This window comes from Macrotis lagotis, chromosome 2 (genome assembly GCF_037893015.1).
Source record: "Macrotis lagotis isolate mMagLag1 chromosome 2, bilby.v1.9.chrom.fasta, whole genome shotgun sequence".
Classification (NCBI taxonomy): Eukaryota; Metazoa; Chordata; class Mammalia; order Peramelemorphia; family Peramelidae; genus Macrotis; species Macrotis lagotis.
The window spans coordinates 120,017,927-120,039,507 of NC_133659.1; the positions used below are offsets into that span (position 1 = coordinate 120,017,927).

Consider the following 21,581-nt stretch of genomic DNA (forward strand, 5'->3'; position numbering starts at 1 on the left):
CTCAGAAGAAAACCATCAGAGCTGGCACCTGGGGAGGGCTTTGAGGAAGGGTATAGACTATATGCACAATCTGGTCAATCTGGAGAATGGGAACCCAGAAAAAATCTGCCCTGGCTAGGGCTCTGTCGGTCCCCTCCCAAATCCACAGGGAGTCCACAGGGAGCGGGCACTTTCTTGCCACCTGAACTAGAAAGGTGGACCACCCGGGACTCAGAACTCTTCTGGCTTGATTGCACCTGGCAGCCCCCACACTCTGCAGTTGCAACACACAGCAGAGCTTTATCTGCCAACTGAACTCGAGACATTTGTGTACGCTTCAGTGCAGCTGGTAGAAGGAGGCTCAGATTTCCGCTGAACACAATGAAGGTACACTGTCACACGACCATTATGAAAGCACATGCTCACTTGCTCATTTTTCTAACTTAAGTGTCTCTCCTGCTCTGAAATGTTTTCCTTAGGGCTAAGTTCATTTAGGGGACTATCAGACATTTATTTACTTGCTCTTTTTTTTTCCCCAAGAGGGTACAGTGGGAGGGGAGAGGAGGGGAGACTGAGAAAGCTCATAGCAGAAACATACCAAAACTGCTGACAACTTGTATACCAAAAGACAGACTTACAGAATATAAGGGAGCAAAGCTATGAATGAATTTTGCCTTCAAATCAAGTCTTTGCTGAGGTAAAGCCAACTTGGACTTATCTTAATGCAAATGAAATGATTTTCACACTATCCTGTTCGATCTTAGGTCATTAGAATGAACTTGTTGAAAAGAGGGCAGAGGTCAAAAGATCTCTCACCACTTCAGGGCTCTGTATGGAATGGAGTTTTAAAACCTGCCATAATCACGGATGAACATAAGGTATTGCAGTCATTTAACACAATCCTTAAATGTAATCTTGATAACAAGCATTGATTTTTAGATTCCCGGAAGTGCGACATGATTGTTTAATACAAAAAAAAAAAACCCCAACAAATACACACTTCTATAGTAGTACACTTGAGTTTATCTAAAACATAGATCCAAATTATACAAAATTATTTTTCTGAAATTCTGCACAATTGCTTTCTCATTTGTATATTTCAAAGAAATGGGTCCGGGAAGACTGATACTAGCTTCTGTCTAAAAGGAGTAGAGGCACTGAAAGTAGTCTGTCTGGCCAATCAAAAAAGAGAAATAGGCAGCAAATCAATAAAGGTAAAGACTTGTTAATAAGGACAGCAGAATACCACTGGGAAGGACTAATTTAATCAACCCAGAGCTATCTAACATTCCTCCTTAACATACTTATATATGTGTTCCACTTAAAACTTTTCCTTGCTCTTTTCATATTTAAAGTTTTGCTTTTCCAATCCACTAAACTGTTGTCTTTTTATCTATCTGCTCAGGTAATCAAAACCCCATTTGGATGGAGCAGAAAATAGAGCTGATGTTATCAGCTATTATTTTATGAAAAGAGGGTTTGTGAGAAAATGTGGAACTTTCTACCCCTCCCCCCAAAAACTCCCCAAATGAAATTATCTAAAGAAACCACTTTCCTGAGACAATGTCCATGTCTAAGATTAAAGATGAAGGCTACAGAAAGCTATGAAGCTGACTGGTTGTTCTTAAGGTTGAAAAATGCAGCTATGGATGCAAATGAACTACTGAACTCAATCCTGTGTCTTAAAATATATATTTCTACAGAATAACTAATGCATGGCAAAAGAATAAAAAAAATGTGATGGTGTTCTGAAAAAAAATAAATTAAGAACACATTGTTATCAACTCCAAGAAAATAATAGAAGTAGAAAGATTAAGTGCAAGCATATCTTTCAGAATTGTAAAATGAGTTTATAGGTCTTCTAATAACAACTTTTACTGAAACCTTACATAAATAGGCTTAGATGATACAAATATTATGTGGGCTATATGGAAACTACAAGGTCTCTAATCATGTTTAGGGATTACTTGACAGAACAGAGACATTTCATTCCTATTGGGCCTAGGGATTACAGTAAAGAAACATCTAATATTCCATTTTTTAATTTCATGCATTTTTTATTTACCTTTAATGATGCTGTATATATTCATCATCCTGAAATATTAAAACAGTATGAAAAAAGTAATAAATTGGTGGAAAATTTAAGGAATGGGAATGCAACAGCACGCAAATCATACACTATCAAGTGCTTGATACACATTTAAAATTACTGCCTAGTACGGCAAAGCCAAATTCCTGGCAGATTTCTGAAGCGCAAAGTCACAATAAGAAGATCAGCAGAACAGAGTGAAATAATAGAATATTCATCCCTCTAATCCATATGCAATTCTTTAGGGCTTTTTTTTTAACAATGCATATGAGGTCTGACTGTATTCAGGATTTAAATAAGTTGTCTCTCTCCTCTATTTTGTAAAAAAAATGTATATACAGTTATCATTTCTGCACTGCTGCACCAACGATGACAAGGTTAGCACATTTCCTCACACCTCAAATGAAACAATAGCATTTTTAAACAACAAAAGTGTTAAAAGAAATACATTTATTCATACCACTAAAACCTCCTGAAACAGCATTTTGGGGAGGAGGAGGAAGATGAAGGGATTTGAAGTTATTCATGAGAGAATTGCAATGCTTTTCTTATTCATTTAATTCTCAATTAACAAATGGACTTTAATATGATTTTGTATTTAAATAGGTGTAATAAGAGCTAGAGATTGTCATTTAATCTTTGAAGATATATGCCTTCCCTTCCAGACAGATGTGATTGTCTATGAGGCATTATTAAGTACTGGATTAAAGGAGTGAGACTTGCAGAATAAATCAACATCAGAAAAAAGTGAACTTGGTGCCAGTAATAATGATATGGATACATGTCTGCCTGCCTGGCTGGAGAACACATGAAGCTGTGGGATGCTGCTTTCATTGTTCTAGATTTGGTCTGCCCAGATTTGATGGAGATGTAGAATTCCAAAGCAAAGCAAAGAGGACTTTGTATAATCAGATTTTGCAAGAATAACCTGCTGACAATTCAGTTAAACTAATTTCTTCTCCCTCTCTCTTCCATTATCAGAATTCACTGGTTTTTAACTGAAAGGCTGGGTCAAAGGACTTTGTCAGATGTGGAGGTAGACACAACCTTTCCCATTAAGAATGAAAGGACGAGAACTCACTTTTGCAAAAAGACATGAGAGAACCCTTGTGTGGTAATGTTCCTATTTCTGCCCCCTAAACATGAATGCATATATGAGCTTGGCAAAAAACTTTTAGTCATCATAGCAATACCAAGGGAAATGGTACAAGCTACTTGTAGAGTCAAAAACAAATATTCATTGTCACCTATGAGGCAGGAGACAAGCGATGATGAAAGTGGAAAGAGATAAGTTCTCCAGGAAACCTGTAGTAAATCAGAAGAGGAATTTTTACAAGACTTGCTAGATATCATTGGGAAAAGTTCTTTCTTTCCCAAATTTTAACAAGGTTATACACACACACACATCAGTATATATAAATAAATGCTAATATCAAAACACATCTTACTAAAATACTGAAATGAAAAAGAAAACCAGAGTTAGAAACATGAGTTCCAACATGATTTCTAGACCTTAAGTCAAGCAGTTATAGTCCTATCTACCATATCTATATACCTATCTACCACATGCCATTTCATTTATTTAATATTTTCAAATGATATACTACATTCCCATTTTAAGATAAGCAGAGCCCCAATTTTTCTTTCTTTTTCTAATTTTAGTAACTGCAAACTTTTAAAAAAAACTATTTCATATTTTTATTTTTGTATTCTTATTCTCCAAACATATCCCTCATCATCCCCTAAGGAGAGTTTTCCTTGTTAACAAAGAATAAAAAAAGGGGGGGAAGCAATTCTATTAAAAAAAATCAACACCTTGGTGGAGCTGTGAACTTATCCAACCTTTCTGGAGAGAAATTTGGAATTATGCCCAAAGGGCAACAAAAATGTGCAATCCTTTTGACCCAGCAATATCACACTACTGGGGCTATACCCTGAAGAGACTATGAAAAAAGGGTTAAAAGATCACTTGTACAAAAATATTTAAAGCAGCCTGTTTGTGGTAGCAAAGAATTGGAAATTAAGTAAATGTCCTTCAATTGGGGAATAGCTTAACAAACTGTGTGGTTTATGTATGTCATGGAACACTATTGTTCTCTTAGAAACCAGGAGGGATGGGAATTCAGGGAAAACTGGAAGGATTTACATGAACTGATGCTGAGTGAGATGAGCAGAACCAGAAAAACATGTACACCCTAACAGCAACATGGAGGTGATGATCAATCTTGATGGACTCGCTCATTCCATCAGTACAACAATCAGAGACAATTGGGGGCTGTCTGCAATGGAGAATACTATCTGTATCCAGAGAAAGAACAGTGGAGTTTGAAAAAAAGACTAAAGACTATTACCTTTAATTTAGGAGAAAAAAACCCATTATCTTAATATGCAATTCTGCAATGAGATATACTATATTTTTCTTACTTAAGGATATGATTTCTCTCTCATCACATTCAAGTTAGATGAATGTATACCATGGAAACATTATGAAGACTAACAAACTGCCTTCTGTGGAGGGGGTTGGGAAGGAAGATCAGGGGGAAAATTGTAAAATTCAAATTAAACAAAATAAAAAAATAAATACTCAGAGAAAAAAATCAGCATCTTAAATGAATCATATAGTATAGTCAATGTTCCTCATAATAGTCTCTCACCTTTCTAATAAACAGAGGGAGGTACATTTTCTTTGCTTTTCTTCAGAGGCAAGTTTAGCTGTTTTAATTTATATTCAACATTGGGTTGAATTTTTGTTGTTTTCTTTATTACATTGTTAAAAGACATTTCATATTTTATTTTCTTGGTTCTATTTTCTTCACTTTACATCTAATTAAGCCATTCCATGCTTAAACAGAATTTTCTGAAAGGAGACTAAACTATGAACAGGTGATTGGGGAAAGGTTGTGATCTGTTTAAATCAGAAGGAAAGGGATGTTAAAATAAGATACAACATCATATCTGAAATCTTTTAACATCTACTTAGACTTATGTTGGATCAAACTACATTCAGATCCACCTTAGGACACACTGATCCAAGACATTATTTTAGGAGCAGGGGGTTTTATTCTTAAGTTCTTTTAATTCTGGAAAAGCATACAAGTAGAATTTAGGAGAGATCTCAAGATTCTTGGGTGAATTAGTTTTATGTAATAAAAATTGTTTATTTTATTTCCTGTATTGTTTTGTTAAAAACCTGTTAAGAGGGGCAGCTAGGTGGTACAGTGGATAGAGTCCCAGCCCTAGAGTCAGGAGTACCTGAGTTCCGGCCTCAGACACTTAATAATTGCCTAGCTGTGTGACCCTGAGCAAGTCACTTAACTCCATTGACTTAGATTAAATAAAAAAATTAATAAAAAATTTTTAAAAAATTTATTAAGAACTCTTCCCCTCTCCATGGTTGTGAAATGGATTTCCTGCCATTTTCCTCTATGTTTATAATATGATCTTTATAATTAGATTTTTTCTTTTTTTTTAACTAAGAGTCCATAGTAATTACTGGCAATTCTATAACACATCAAAATTTTCAAAGCATTTTATACACATTATCACATCAGATTCTCATGATTATTTTATAAGGTACAATTTACAAGTAAGTAAACCAAACCAGAGAGATTATGACTTATCCAATGGTCTTGCAACTAGGATAAATTAAAATCTAGATTCTTCAGCTCCAAACAAGTCTTCTTTCCACTGTTCCATGGTAGTCTAATAAAATTGTTTGCTCAAGTGAAGGCTTGGAAATAATCTCAAAATATAAATAATATGCAATAGAAATAATATAATAGGAGTTTGGATTATATAGAATCAGGTATTGTTTGGGTCATGGGTCAGATTGTGGTTAGATGTCAAATACTGTATCTAATACAAGGGACTTTTTGGAGGGATATTAACAAGTTAGAATGTATCCTGAGGAGAAAGGTGACCAAAAGTACATGGAGACTAGAAATGATACCATACAATCAAAGTCTCAAAAATTTAAATGTGGAACTGACCAGCTAATAGAACTGAAGACATATATATTTACTTTATATTAGATCTTAGGGAGAGCTATATTAGCATTGATGTATTTGAATTGTCACTAGATGGGAGACAGCATAGTTTAGTAGAGAGAAAGAAGTTCTCAGAGGCAGAAAAACCTGGAATTAAGATAAGCCTCTGTCACATATTGGTTATATGACTCTGTGAAAATCCCTTTACTTTTTGGGGCCCTAAGCAGCTTTCTAAAACTCTAAAACTGCAGGACAATTGCCAAAGATTTTCCTCACCAGCAGCACCTTTCTACAACAATGAAATCTGGGTTAGACCAAAAAAAAAAAAAGACAAAGAAGAAAAAGAAAAGAAGAAGAAGAAGAAGAAGAAGAAGAAGAAGAAGAAGAAAAGAGGGAAAGAAAAGGAAGGGAAGGAAAATGAAGAGAAAGGAGGGGAGAGGAAGGAAAAAGGAAGGGAAAGGAGAGGAGAGAGAATCATGTAAATAGATTATATTTGTTTTACTTCACTACAAAAGGCAGAAGCAGGAGACATAGGTCAATGTCATAAACTGGCAAATTTCAACTTTCCATAAGTAACAATGTTCTACCTATTGGAAAGGTACAGAATATTTCTGCATGACTGTATATGTATAATCTATATCAAATTGTTTGCCAGGGAAGGGAAAGAATTTGAAGATCAAGTGTTAAAAAAATGTTGAAAATTTTGAACATGTAATTGGGAATATATTGCATATGTTCCTCATCTAGCTATCTAAATTATCTATCTATCTATCTATCTATCTATCTATCTATCTATCTATCTATCTATCTATCGAAATGTCCAAAAGTTGAAATGAGTTGAGAGAGAGGCAACTCTCTGAATGATCTCCTGGTTAGGGAGATCTCAAAGGAGAGTGTAGTATAAGTGATCTCTGAATACATTACAATTAACAAATTAGATGATGATCTATAAAAGATGTCCAAATGATGAAACATGTTACTCATCTCCTGACATAAAGATTACATAAAGTTACAGAATAACATAGGTTTTCCAGACAGAGCCAATGTGAAAACTTATTTTTGCTTGTTTATGGGTATTTATTCACAATCACCACTAATAAGTAGAAAGATATGAGAAGGAAAGGGAAGCTAGCAACAGAAAAAGAAAAAGAAAGAACTGAGGGTCATTAAAGCATTTTTAAAATACACACACACACCTATAGAGAAGAGAACAAAAGGAAAACACAGAAAAGCAGTTTTGAAAGTTATTAATTGAATTTTTTAATACTTAAAAGAAAACAAGCAATATGTCATAGACATTTACAGTTTTATAATGATCTTTTTCTACACTATTTCCTATATGGATATTCACATTTTGTTCAGCATTTGTTAAGTTCAGAATAGGAAAAATAAATAAATAAAAGGTAGCCAACTAGATGAACATTAAGGTCTCTTCTAGCTCTAAGTCTGTTTTCTTATGTGATCAATCTGTAATATATAAGCTGCTTAAATCTAAGAACTGTTTTGGTTTTGTCTTTGTAGCTCCAATCTCAGGTAGTGTGGTATAGCTGGACTCAAAATCAGGAAGACAAGGATTGAAGTCACTTGGTAAATGACTCAACCTTCAGTGTCCCAGGTCACTCTCTGAGGGAGCTTCCTCTCCTTAAGCTTCTTACACCAATGAAATCATAAGATTAGACAAACAGAAAAAAAAATTCTTTGAACCTAGGATAGTACTTGAAATCATTGTGTGCTGATTTGAATTAAGCTGAATATAGCAGAACTGTTATCATAACATAGTCTCTTTTCTTAACTTGAGATATAGCTTCCTACTCTCCAAGAACAGGAATCTCCACCTTGAAAATCAATTGTGGTATCTCCTCATTCTTTTCCATTTACCTTATCTCCCCTTCAAGGATGAGTTCTTATAGGGGTCTGAACCACATCAAGTCCTTTGTTTTTCAAAACAATATCTTTTTCACAATGAATTCCAATATCTATATTTGTGTAACTGAAAAAAGATGTTGAATTATCATAATCCTCCTTCCTCAAGTCTCTATCAAATTCAGCCTGCACTCAGACCATGCCATTTCACTATTTAACAAATTCTAGAGGTTTACTATTACCTGCAGTATCAAATATAAAGTCATCTACGTTGGCATAAAATGCCTTCCCTAACCTGGCTCCTTCCTATCTGTTGACTCTTTTTACACTTGATTCCCCACTTCACACACTACAATGGCTTACCTGCAGATCCTACCAGACTCAGATCTCCTTATATGCCCTGTCTGTCCTCCATGCCCCCTTACCTCTGTCTCTTACTTTCCCTGGATTCCTTTAGGACTCAGCTCAAATTCCATTTTATACAGGATGCTCTTCTGATTCCCCCCTCTCCAAACTCTATCCCAACTCCTGGTCTTCCCTTGCTCCCAGTGCCTTCCCTTTGAGATAAACTTTCCTTGGTGGGAGCTATAATCAGTTGTCCTGACATATATCTTGCCACAGGATACAGATGACTTTGGAGGAAAGAGTCAGATAAATGACTTTGCATAGCCCTGCCTCACTTAAATCCAATTCATTTGCAAGTCAAGACATCCTTAAGAAGGAAGGATGAACACTTACTTTTCCTCTATGTATATCTTATATGAACATTATTATTTTACAAATGGTCTCCTCCTTTAGGATGTGAGCTCCTTGAGAATAGGGATGGTATTTTTGCCTTTCTTTTCAAAATCATACAGCACAGTACTTAACTAACAATTTTATCTACCCACTAAGCAGCATTGCCTCTAAGTAAGCTAGATTATAAATTCTATTTCATAATATCAGCATTAAAAATAGTGCTGTACTGTGAGATTAGAGGAAGGAGAGAAAGGGGAGTAAAAAGGAATAATGGATATCTAAACATGCACCTAAATGGAACTGTAGTTAAGAAAAAGGACTTTGGGAGCAACCAATTATTAACCAAAATAACCAAAAACTGTCTCAGATGCAAGTGGGTTGCTGCAACAGCACTACAAAATACATCAACTGGAAAATAAGCTTTGGGGTCATGGTTCTTTTTTAGCAAAAAGATCATAAATCAGTAACTTTAAAAAATCAACATGAACTGAAAATAGACAATACTTTCTTTCCCTTCCATTCTTCCGGACAACTCTTCAGAACCCATCACCTTATATACACCTGTTGTTTCATGAAATATTTTAAGCAGGTGTGTTGAAAACTTTTTTTCAAATGATGGGGGAAATTTTCTTTCTGAGGTAAAAACCAGCTGCATCTGGGTAGCATGAACGATCAGTACATTTCTCCATTTGTTTATATAAATGGGCCAATGGCTTTTGAGCCACTTCAGAGCACTCATCTAAAGCAAACAAAGCACTTGAACTTTAAATATTCAACCAAAGCAGCTTTGACAAGTAGGACTTGGCTTAGCAAATCTCAAAATCATTTAGAACCTTAATGTAAGTCTTCCAGATTTCTATAGGAAAAAAAATTCACACAGATTTGATCCTTATGAGTCTGCCTTGATATAAGATAAGGTCCTCCAACAGTAATGTTGCTACCAGTTCTATGTGGGCATGTAAGGAGTGGAGGGAGTTCAACTATTTATATATTGGAGGAAAGTTGTTCCTTATAGTTTAGAATGGATTCATACTTTCTGGTATAAATCTCCATCCCAATCCACCCCTACTCTAAAAAACTAATTTCATTATAGTGACAAGGATATCATCAGGATAATTGTATTTTTCTAATCCTTCCTGTCTTACTATCACTGAATAAAGTCACTTAACAGTCTTAAGATTCAGTTACCTTATCTGAAAAATAAGATATTTGGATTTGATAACATATTTTAGTTCTAGGGGTTTATAATTCTAAAAGAGATAACATAGCATAGTAGATAGAAAACTTCATACCTGGAAGGTGATAAAGATGATTCTGAGGGTAATAGCGGAGCTAAGATAACTCTTCAAAGTTTTGCTTGGTTATGGCATTAAAATTTAGTCCCTGTCTTGAGACTGATTCATCTAAATGCCTAAAGAAGAAAACTATATCCTCAAAGCCTTTCTCTCTTCCAAACATTCAAATTACAACTTCATTTTTATTATTTGTTATGCCAACTAACTGGGAATCATCTTTTCAAATATGAGCATCTATTAATATATTATATATATTCCAAACCAAGAGTTTAGAAACTGAGGCATAGCAGTTAAGTAACTTACCCAAGACCACCCCATTAATAAGTAGTAAAGTGAAATTTTGAATCCAAGTCTCCTGATACTCAGTCTAGCACATTTCCACTTCATCACAGTTCCCTACACTATAGCTTATTACTAATAGGCTGGCATAAGCATTTCACATGAGAAGTATACTACTCAATTCTAACCCTTTGGCAGCAAAAGATCTGTGTATGTAGAGATATGCAAACATACACAGTCAGAACCTTATAGGTATCTCAAGGTGATTATTAGTATTAAATTCCTAAAAGATTTCCTCTTGTCCTTTCTCAGGGATAACCATGTACATACCTGACCATAAAAATCTAGTACTGAAATTATAAAAATGAAACTCTTCTATTGGATTTCTCATAGGGCAGTACCTGATGCCTTGTCAAGTGTCTTACAGAGCTCTAAGCTGGTTTTTTGAAAACCCTGCATTAGGAAGTGTGAACTACTGAATGATAAAATGTAGTTTTAGGCACAGATCCTGCAGGAAATAGCTTTTGAAATTCTCTGAAATAGTCTCTAAGTTATAATTGGGTTTTAATGCATAAAACGGCTGAGTAATTTAAATGTTTAGAAAAGAAAACAGTCTTTCCTAGAGTTTATGAAGTGGTAAGCCTATTTCTTATAACGATTAACTGTGAATCATCATTTCAAACATGAGCATCCACAAGCATATGCTCCATACCGAGGATACTGAAGGAACGCACACATTTACCAAATTAGAGTCTCATTGTGGTAGACTCCGAACACATTTTCATCTGTGAAATGAAGATGAAAAGTAACAAACCAAAGACCACATTGACTTTACTATCCCAAAGTTTTTGCAGGAGAACTAATTTGAAAAGATACTCAATATTTGTCTGGGTTATGATCTTGCTTCAAGCTGTGGTGGGGGGAGGTTGACTAGAGGGAGGGTCGGCAACCTATGAAAAGGGCTGACAAAGATGGCATGCAGACTAATTTTTCAGTGGCACACTCTGCCAATATTTTCCCCTCCCTAGGTTCACAGGTATTGATGGCTTTCCTTAATACTTCAATGTGTATTCAATTCAACAAATATGTATTAAGCACAAGGCAGGCAGTCTGCATAGCTAAAAGAACAGTAAACTCATGGTCAGATGATATAAAGAATCCAAGTTGTCTGGTTCCTCTCTATAACTCTTCCACTATCTAGTAAATGGCAGAGGATAGGTTCAAATCTAGGTCTTCTGACTTCCAATCCATAGTTCTTTCTATTACATCACATCATCTTTTGCCTTTTAAGATTTTGTATCACACTAGCTGGTCTTATAGCAGTAGGGTTGTCAGAAGCTCTATCAGGCCATACAGATTCTCCCTGATCAATGATTACTGTAATTGAATCTGTCAGTTTAAGAGGGAGAAAAAAAATTCTCTGAGAGATTTAACTGAAATAATTATTTCATTTGGGGACTAAAAAACCAACATTTACATAGTACTTTAAATATATTATCTTATTTGATTCACATGTCAACCTTATGAGAATATTATAAAAGAGGAAACTGAGGCTCATAGAGTTTATGTGATTGCCTCATAATTATATAGCTATTAAGTATCAGAGGCAGAAATAAAATTTCTCCTGACTCCTGATCCATTTCTCCTTCTAGATATTCTTTTTTTCCTCTCCTTTAGTTATTCTTTTTATAAGCTGCTTTCCTGGACTACCTAGGTACAGTTCTGCTGAAATTCCCTCCACAACTTCATTTTTATTATTTCTTATGCCAACTAACTGGGAGTGAAGTCCCTTGTGACAACCTTGAGTGAAGTCCCATGTGACTTTGGTTTCTTCTGTTAAGGCTCTAGATTTAGAAATTACAAGCATTGTTTATGGCAATATCAAAATTTCTTTAAATTTTTATAGATCAATGTGATGTCTGGGCTATTATGAGTTATAGTTGAGCCTATGATTCTAGGTCAACTTTTTGTTTAATCCTCAAAAATATATTGAGGTCTATGTTTGTAATATAGTAATTGTAGACTATTAGTTTATGAAAGATAATGAACTTTCAAAATATAATTCTCAGAACTCTCTAATGTCATTTGAAGGTATTTGGTATATGCTACATTTTTGAAGCCTACAGCCCTTAAGGACAAACTATAATTTTTTTTATGGAAATGACTAGGTCTTGAAATTCCCATCATAAACCTTTCTATTTCTATGAAAAAATCTGCAAGGTTCTCCATTTGTTTGATGTTTCTTTGTCAACATATTATTAGTTGAGTTCTTGAGTGTGTTGTCCATTATGGAGCTCTTTATTCCCCTCCTGACTATTAGTCATTTCATAAATTTTCTCCAAAGGAAAACTGCTTTGGGTTCCATTAGACAAATTCAGTTGTATGTATCTATTTTCATCCATTGCTATTACCTCATAAAGTGATGTTCATTTATATCAAAAACATTCCTATTAGTTTTTAAGCTGTTTAACATGTACTGTAAAAATGGCTATCAATTAATTTTCTTTCTAATTTTTGATAATAAAGTGTTAACCTTTCTATATCTGACTTAGGGCAATGAATCTAGTGTATTATAAGTATTGTATGGATTTTAGTTAGTATACTTTCAAAATCTTTTGTGACCCTTTTCATGGTTCTAGAAGTGCGTATCAAAATATTATTGATCTAGTGAAGGATTGTTATTCAAGGAGTTCTAAGTTCCAAGAGGCTTATCATCAGAAGATGAAATTTTTGGCCATAGGAATTCATGAAACTATCTATTAAAGTGGAAAGAGATTGTAACTATTATGGAGGGGAGAGTATCCATATCTCTTAAATCATAGAACATATGGAGCAGAGGTGTTAAATATTGTCTGAAATATTCCTGAGTGCAGTCCAAACTAGAATAAAATATAAATGGGGAAATTTATTTAATATCTTAAAAGCATTTTATATTTTTAAAATTTCATGCAGATAGTTTACAACATTCATTTTTGTAAAATGTTCTTCATCCCTCCCCCCACCCCCAACAAGACAGTAAGTAATCTGATATAGGGTTGTATATGCACAATCTGTTAAAACATATTTCCATTTTAGTCAGCTTGTGAATCAAGAATCAGAACAAACAAAAGGAAAATAATATGAGAAAGAAAAAAACATTTAAAAAATGAAAATAATATGCTTTGATCTTGAGCACTATATTGCTGAGAAGAACTAAGTCTATCATACATGATCATCACACAAGGCTACTGTGATTACGTACAATGTTTTCCTGTTTCTGCTCACTTCACTCAGCATCAGTTCATTGTAGGATTTTTCTGAGATCTGCCTGCTCGTTATTTCTGTTAGAACAATAATTTTCCATTACATTCATAATATCACAGGTTCAGTTGTGCTGTCAATCCTCAATTGATGGGCATCCGTTCTATTTCCAGTTCTTTGTCACCACAAAAGAGCTGCTATAGATATTTTTGTATAAGTGAGTCCTTTCCCCTTTTTTATAATCTCTTTGGGATACAGATCTAGTAGAAGCATTGCTGGCTCAAAGGGTATACGCAGCTTTACATCCCTTGGGAATAGATCCAAATAACTCTCCAGAATAGGATCAGTCCACAACTCCACCAACAATGCATTAGTGTTCCAGTTTTCCCACATCTTCTGAAACATATATCATTTTCCTTTTCTGTCATATTAGTCAGTCAGGTATGAGAGTACCTCTAAATTGTTTTAATTTGCATTTAACAGTAATTTGGAACATTTTTTCATAGATAGATTTAATTTATCTGAAAAACTGCCTGTTCACAGTGTTATTTGACAATTTATCATTTAGGAAATGAGGGAGAAAAATTTAAACAAATAAATACAAATTCAATTAATCACAGATGGTTATATTTTTAAAAATAAGTCAATATGGTATCCTTATGTTTGGATTAATGATCCTTATTTCTTTTGAGTTTGATATCACTGTTTTAGAGTACCCTAGGAAAAAACATATCTCCTATTGAAAATAGTCAGCTTCTAAGTTTCCCCATGACAAAACGGATCCAAGCCCTATTCTGGGATCCAAGATCAGTTCAGGTCTTAGCTCCTCCATAAATACTTTCACAACTGTCTAGCCCTTATTAATTACTCCCTCCACTGAATTATTCTATTTATCTGATACACCAGTAATATGCCCATAGCATTTTCTTCTTTTCCTTTTCTCTCTTCTGTGTGTGTGCATGTGTATATGTGTGTGTGTATGCATGTACTGAATTGCCCAAGACCAATACTATCCAGAGACTTTAGTAATTGTCTGTAGATTGCAAATAGCAAAGTGATTATGCTTTGCAACCACACATTCTCTTCTGGGATAGCCCCAAAGGATAAACTGAGATTCTTTCTGGTGTATCTCTTAGAAGTATGTAGGAAAGTGCAATATCTGGTAGAAATGAAAGCTCTAGCTTAGGAATTATTTGCTTCAACCAAATAAAGGTTTTAGTTTTGTGTGGGGTATCATTCTCCAACAGACATTTGTTGAGCATCTAATATGTTCATGTCACTGCACTAGACAATATTAAACACACACACACACACACACACACACACACACACACCTACCCCAACTAAACTAAAAGTCTCCTAAGGAAAATAACTATACTTCTTTATGTTCATAGTTCCTAGATAACAGAAGACATCTATAAATGTTCTGGACAGTGGGGGCTTCAGGAACTCAGAACTGTATAGTTCAAAGTCTTGCAATGGACCATAGACACAAGATTGCAGTTCTAGTTACAAATTTCAGTGAATTTCTGTACACAACTTTCAATGTAAATCAAGTATATTTTGTGAAAGAGTTGCAATTTGTTAAATAGAAATCTCTGAAAGTTTTTAGTGTACACACTTATGTACCTGATTCTTTTTCAAAGAACTTACTCAACAGTATGTTAATTAATGATTCCTTGCATTGACAGCATAATTATATATTTATCCCTTTGAATGTACACATATACACCACAGATCCTTCTCCTTTATCATAGCACAGTTTATGGATAATATTAAAAGAGATATCAATTATATCTTTATAACTATAACTTATATTAATCTATAGTATATATATATATATATATATATAGAGAGAGAGAGAGAGAGAGAGAGATCTATGATTTTTATAGATGCTTTACATTTGCAATTTTTACTCCAAGTGATTTATTTACTAACATCCAATAACACAGACCCCCCCAAAGGATACAAATGATGATAAAACTATGTTTTTTCCATCTTTCTACTTCATTATAAATTGAAATAAAAGCCTACATTTCAAGGTTTTAAAATAAGAATCCATTAAAAAAATTTTTTTTATTTTAGGTTTTTGCTAGGCAATGGGGTTAAGTGGCTTGCCCAAGGTCACACAGCTAGGTAATTATTAAGTGTCAGGCTGGATTTGAACTCAGGTACTCCTGACTCCAGGGCTGGTGATCTATCCACTGTGCCACCTAGCCACCCTGACTGCACCACCTAGCCGCCCCAAGAATCCATTTTTTAATGCAGCTGTATCTACCCCTACTTTTTCATTTTTTTACTTTTTACTTAACCTTTATAAATTCACTACCAATTTCTACTCATTTTAAATATTCAGTGCATTATAAAGCTTGATGATGGTATCATGGCCAATGAACATCCATCAATCTGCTAATGTCCTGATAAACATCAAAGACTAATGACATGTCTACCATTATGAAGAATCAACCTGTTAGCTATATAGTCAATATGTGGAAATGTGCTCTTTTTTGTTTAAATATGAATGATACATGCACATATACGTATTGTGATACATACACAATTGCTGTATATCATTGTCCTTAAATTTTTAAAGATGAAACTATTATCAGTTCTTTGAGGTCAGGGGCTAACTCCTTTTCTTATTTGTATTTCCATTATTTATTAGCACAATGACTGGCACAAGAGCTAACTGAAAGATTCCCTACAAGGATAATGATCATTCTCTGGTTTGCAGCTACCTGAAGAGCAATACTAATTTTGTCATCTTCTTGGGTGCATGTATACATATGTACACTGGAAAAACTAATGAAGGACATCATTTCATTACATTTTTCTTTTATGTAGAATTCACAACAAATATTTTTTATGGCATTCTGTGATCCAAATAAATGCACGTCTCAAAGAATGTAGAATGTGACATTAGTGAAAATCTAAAAAGAAATCATCCTTCAAAATGCAAAAACATACATGCTCCCATATGCACATACTAACACACTCCCCCACACAAACAGACAGACACACAAGGTTTTTATTAACATCTTCCCTGGGCTGAAACTTTTAAAAGAAGCATTACAATGTATTCATTGCAAGATGCCATTAGAGCTCTGCTCACTTCCAGTGTTACCAATTCATGGACAGATTAGAGGGCACATTAATAACATAGTTAATATGAAGTGTTTAGAGCCTGTACATCGGTGACAAATACGACTCAGCCAAATTTCCTGACCACTGAGGCCATGGAGGAACAATTTGGTAGATTTCATCAACAGTTCTAATTATGTTCCTGTCAAGTCGAGAACAAAGTAATCCATAACTGGGGGGCTGCTCAGAGACAGTGGTACGGAAGAGTAATTTATGCCCAAGACACAGGGTCCTTTCTGTAGTTAGTGTGCACAACGCTTGACTAACAAGTGGGTTCAAAAAGGAATTTATTAGGGAAAACATAGCCCTCTAGCTCCGAGTGGCTTGTCAGGTGCAAGCTTATGAGGAGTTATGAGGTAATGACTTCTAGTAAGTCTTGTTTATACAAGCATCTGGAGTTCAGACTCTTTGCAGCCTCTGAAGCTGCACATTGTAAGATGTAGGATATCAGCTCCAAGCCTCTTTTGGACCTTTTTCAATCGCTTATTTTTGAGCCATGTCTCTTGAGAGGATTTGTGGGCCGACTTTTAAATGTGACAGGAGAGACGGAGAGAGAAAGAGAGAGAGAGAAAAGAGAGAGAGAGAGAGAGAGAGAGAGAGAGAGAGAGAGAGAGAGAGAGAGAGAGAGAATAAGAATATGCGGTGTGGCGAGGAGTCAACCTATGGAATAGAGTGTTGTTTTTAAAAATAACATTTCATTACTAGGATAGTGTCATCATAAGAAACACAAGGATAGCTTTTTTTTTCTTTAAAGAGCCTTTTATGAAGCTATAAATAATACACTAATGGGATGTGCAAAGGGACTGTTGGTAACAGTGAATTGAAATGTCGCAATGCCCCATGCTTGTTTCCCTCTGCAACTGAACTATGAGACAGACAATTGGAAAAGAATGGGGGGAAGGGAAGAGAAAGATGATGGGGGAGGGAAGATGTCATGCAATTTTGAGTGATTTTCCACTGAGATCTATATTGGGATACAGTGCCTATTCTTTCAGACAGGGTAATTTTATACATGGCATTCTTATTAGGCCTTCCAAAAGGGGGGAAACTTGCTTCCTGTGCATTTAAAAGGAGAATAAAAGGGTTAAGATTGGTAATGTTCATAGTCTCTTGGTTATTAATACCAGTAAGTTCTTAATTAAAATAAAATGAAGCTTCTTAAACTTCAATATGATATTTCAAATTATGCAAAAAACACAACTAATTGCATTATTAGAAAAAAAATTACATTTAAAAATAGCTTCACACAAAGAACTAAAATTATCTAATCTAAACTGGCTTCTCTAATATGAAGCTTAACAAGACAGAGCTCCGTGGGTGGGTACAGATTTTTTTTCCTTTCTATCATTCATTCAACAAAGGGGAAAAAAACTTCATTGCCAAGATTTTGGACTAGTAGAAATACATTAAGTAAAAGTAAAATTGTTTCAAATTAAAGAACAGCTGCAATTACACAATGAGTGAAAGAGTTTCTCTAAGAGAAGTATTAACTAGAACCTTTGCCCCTAGCCATCATACATATTTATTGAGGATTCATGATGTGTTAGGCACATTAAGATTAAATAAAATATTCAGATAGCTATATTCAAGATATTTCACATATATCTTTGTGCATGTTTAGGTCTTGACCATCCTATAGATATATAATTAGTATGCTGTAGATTATCTGAAACCCACATCTTTGTCACCAAAAGCACTAACATATTCTTGACTACGAATGGAAAGGCTAGGTCAGGAGGGAAGCAAGGATGATTAGTCTTAAGTGTGTTTGGGTACAGGAATTAATCTATGATTAACTGGGTACACTGGATTATACTCTTCCAAGAATGATTCCCCCTCCCCCTTCTATTAGATCTGAGAAACAGCTGGACTGTGAGTCTGGACACATGTATTGGAATGTCACTTTGAGCATTAAGATAATGAGTAATCCTGGACAAGTTAATCATTCCAAAACTCAGTTTCCTCCTTTTTAAAATGGGGATAATGACACTATAAAGTTGTGAAGAATAAATGAAATAACATAAATGTTAATGGTTGGGACATTCAGTTTTTACTTGGACACCTAACTCTAGGAAAAAGGAACCCACTATTTCTTGAGTCAGTCCATTGTTTTGGATAGCTCTAATTGCCAAAAATTTTGATTCAACTTCAGAATTGGTAAAATGGGTATGTAACAATGGGAGTAGCTACATAATAGAATTCTCAGGAAGTACAAAGGAGATAATGTATGTAATGCAGTTTACAAATATAAAAGGGTAAAGTTTCCATTATTATCATAAGGCAATGTCACAGAGCTGAAAGAAATCTTCTAGTCCAGCCACCTCATTTTCTAAATGAAGTACTAAGTGTTATGTCCTAAGTAACTTGAACTTGGCTAGGGTTTCTATCTCTAGTTCCATATATCTGTACTGCCCCATTTGCCCCACACCCCAGCTAGTACTATAGACACTCTTTTTTTTTTTGGCAAGGCAATGGGGTTAAATGACTTGCCCAAGGTCACACAGCTAGGTAATTATTAAGTGTCTGAGGCCACATTTGAACTCAGGTCCTCCTGACTCCAGGGCTGGTGCCCTCTCCACTGTGCCACCTGGCTGCCCCCTTATAGACACTCTTCAAAGGGAAGTATTTCTGGTCAAAAGGAGAATAAGGAATAAAGCATAAAGGGATATTGGTTATATATATTTCAGAGGATTCTTTCTTACTTAACATAACTGAAACACACCTAAGATGACCATGAAGTTGCTTTCAGTATTGGTTTTGACTGAAGTCCTCTAGTAGTCATAGAAAAAAAAAGTATTATTCTCCTAATCCAGGAGAGAGAGAGGTTACCTACTGATATGTCATATTGCCTGATGGTTATAAACAGCAAAGGCATGATGAACATTTTATGTCTAATACCTTTGGAAATCAGAGCTGGCAAACTAATTTGTTAATTTATCAAATCTCTAGTTTATCTGTAAGGTATAAAATGGTTACATTTGCTAATAGGGTAAACTGACCCATCCATATATTATCAAAAAACATCAATGTCTGCTGAAAGAAAAAGCCATCACCACTTATTGTGCTTTTCATTAACTTCTTCACTGGCACCTTAACCAATATATTTTCCTGTAACACACCTGCCAAGATTTAGTAGAGGAATCAGCAATTCTGACCATTAGAAGTAACTGAAGAGTGATAATAGCAGTAAGACTCTGAGTGCTGGGATCATGATTCCCCTTCTGTACAGGGACATGCTGAACTTAGACTACATACAATTCCCTTTCTTCCCCCCCCCCCTCCAATACTCCCCAGTTTTTTTCTAATTAGTGTGAAAATTTTTGGTAATTCATTCAGCATCTAGCACAGAGTTATTGAGTTTGGGTTTTTGTACAGAGTGTGAGGGATTTGCTGAATGACTGATTTGATCAAATTCCTAATCATCTACATTTTTATCCTTAGCAACCTATCACATCTTTTAGAGATACTTTGAAATTATATAAAGTTATATTACTCAGACTACATGATACCTTAACAATATGTAACATGGAAACCTGTAGAAGACATAAAGATAAGAAGCTAATTTAATTATAAAAAGATTAATGAAAAATCCACATCTGATATCCTATTCTACCTGTATGTTTTATTTCTTGCTCCTAATATTTTTATCCTCTCCTTTTAATTTAATGATCAGGATATATTATAGTTGATGAATATGTGCAGAAAAGTCTTTCCTTTATGGTATTTTTTTGTGGTATTTAAAAATTTGAGTTAATTGTTGTGGTATTTTTAAAAAAAATTTAACTCTCCATATAATTTTCTACAAAGAATGACTCTATTAGTATCCATCATTTGATGTTCTTTTTTCCCTCCTCACCTGAAATGTTAGGTAGTATAAATAGGTTAAGTCTAAACTCTGGACATAAGGCTAAAGGGAAAGACTATCATCAGTTAAGTATAATATGATTAACTAATGAGGTATAGAGGAAAGAATAGGGAACTTGAGAATCAGAAGGCTTCAGTCGGAATCCCTGTTCTGACACCAACTAGTTGTGACCTTTAAACTAGTCACTTAATTTCTGAGACTCAATTTCCATATCAATAAAACAGTGATGGTACACTGAAGGGTACTATGACAGAGTGGATAGATAGGGTAACCCTGGTATCAGCAAAATCTGGGTTCAAGATCTACCTTGATATATAATAGACATGAAAGAAAAAACAAGTCACTTAAACTTTTTAGTATCTCAAGCAACACTAAGACTCTGTTATAAAACAGGTAATGCATTAATAACTTCCATAATGGAAATTCCGTATACTCATTAAATCCAAGACTTGGACCAAAAAATATTTATACTGTTTAACTTACATGTTGTAAAGGTCAAATGAGATAATGGATGTTTTTGCAAATGTTACAGCACTTTATAAATGTAAGTTATTATTAATCCAGTTACCCATTTTTTTTCCTAGTCTAGGTGCCCTTAGGCAACTTGAGAGCACAAAAATGCTAGGACTTTCCTTCTAGCAGTGTGACTACAGGAATCCTAGAGCTCGTTTATGACTGACCTGATAGCATTTTGCCATCCATACTGACTAAATCACTGACTAAGATGAGCCATATTCTTAAAAAGAAAGGGCTTTGACATTAGAATAATAATAATGCAGAATTGCTTAGTCTGTAATGTGGACCTGTATCACCCTTATTCAAGCTTACTTCTTCCCATCCCCAATACAAACCATCCACTTTTGCCATCCTCAGCAACCTCTGAACACATTATACTTATTTCAACATCCAATCTTTTACTCCTGCTGTTCTTCAGAGAATAGAACATCTTGATCCTCTGATTAGACAAATCTTATCCTCCTTCAAGGCTCAGATTAACTCTCACTTCTTTACTTACTTAGCTGCCCTTCAGGATGTACAGTAGTAGGATATTCTTCACTTGAAGTCTTTAGACAAAAATCTGATGACCATTTGGACCGATGACCAAT

The 21,581-nt window shown here is 34.7% G+C and overlaps 1 protein-coding gene across 4 annotated transcripts in view; it reads right to left on the reverse strand.

Moving 5' to 3' along the window:
* Positions 1–21,581, reverse strand: part of ESRRG (estrogen related receptor gamma) — a 604,123-nt gene that overhangs the window by 343,733 nt on the left and 238,809 nt on the right. Inside the window, exon 1 of one of the 4 annotated variants that reach the window (XM_074222672.1) lies at positions 1–21,581. This exon is cut by the window's right edge and continues 8,256 nt beyond it. The exons of the other annotated variants lie outside the window; for them this stretch is intronic. The gene's annotated coding sequence lies outside the window, so the exon portion shown is untranslated. 4 annotated transcript variants of the gene reach the window in all.